At 45.6% G+C, this 1407-nt stretch overlaps 1 pseudogene; it reads left to right on the forward strand.

The window, feature by feature from the left end:
* The first annotated feature begins 604 nt into the window (after positions 1-604).
* LOC128779294 (olfactory receptor 1A1-like) lies at positions 605-1407 on the forward strand (annotated as a pseudogene).

Below are 1407 nucleotides of genomic sequence, written 5' to 3' on the forward strand. Positions count from 1 at the left end.
CAGTCTTTTGATGCCAGTGGAGATGCCTGTTACCTGCTAGCTCTGAAATCATTCTGAGTTTGGTCAGTGGAAAAATTTCTACTTGTCTAGGGTGCTCACTGATTTTTCTGTGCCCTGGAATGGTTTTTCAGACTCCAAACTACTGTTCTTTCCTTTTCATGTGTAATAAAATTAGCATGTGATTCTGACATCCCTATTAAGATGTAAGGTCCCTGAGAGCAGAGACTATGCCATACATAAACAAGTGGGCAAATCAACTGTAACGTTCACACGTTTATACTTTTCTGTGAGGTGTATCAAAGCATCTAGACCCTAGGCGGTTGGATGATAGTCCTGATGTGAAGATGGGCACCACGGATTCCAGATCGCTTATTTCTTAGACAGGACTGTCCAGGGTCAGCTATCAATTAGTCCTACTGACCAAAAGGAATTCTCCCTCCCACCCCACCCCACACACCAATCTATTTGTCTATTTCTGAATTTAGTCACCCAGGTTTAGACACAACAAATAAGGGAGTCAAAAGAGGTGGTTGAGGATGATCATTACACACACCAACTTCATTAATAAACTTGGATTTCTCTCCCTTTTCCTGCTGAGGAATCCATGAGAGAAGACAACAGGTCTTCTGCCCTGGAATTTATCCTCCTGGGAGGCAGCAGGAAGCAGGAACAGGAAGATTTCTTCTTCATCCTCTTCCTCTTCACTTACCACATCACACTGATTGGAAACCTGCTCATCATCTTGGCCATTGGACTTCACAACCCCATGTGTTCCTTCTTGATAACCTCTCCTTTGTTGGCATCTCTTGTCTTCTGTAACCATCCCTAAGATGCTAGTCAACCATCTCTTGGACCCAACCATCATCCACCCACTTCATTACACAACAATTATGAGCCCACACACCTGTGTCCTGCTAGTTGTTGGGTCTTGGGTGGTTGGAAACATCAATGCCCTCCCCCACACTCTGCTCACAGTTAGTCTGTCCTTCTGCGGCAACCAGGAAGTGGCCAATTTCTACTGCGACATTACCCCTTTGCTCAAGCTGTCCTGTTCTGACATCCACTTTAATGTGAAGATGATGTACCTCGGGGTTGCTGTTTTCTCTGTGCCACTGCTGTGCATCATCATCTCCTATGTTCGGGCATTCTCCACAGTCTTCTGTGTCCCATCCACCAAGGGTGTGCTCAGAGCCTTCTCTACCTGTGGCTCCCACCTCACAGTTGTTTCTTTGTATTATAAGACAGTCATGGGCACGTCGTCTGACCAGTTACAGCCTAAAAGATGCTGTGATGACTGTGATGTACATCGCAGTGACCCCAATGTTAAATCCTTTTATCTATAGTCTTAGAAATCGGGACGTGAAGGCTGCCCTGGGCAAATGCTTCAGCAAGAGAATCTCCGTGTAA

This window comes from Desmodus rotundus, chromosome 9 (assembly GCF_022682495.2).
Source record: "Desmodus rotundus isolate HL8 chromosome 9, HLdesRot8A.1, whole genome shotgun sequence".
Classification (NCBI taxonomy): Eukaryota; Metazoa; Chordata; class Mammalia; order Chiroptera; family Phyllostomidae; genus Desmodus; species Desmodus rotundus.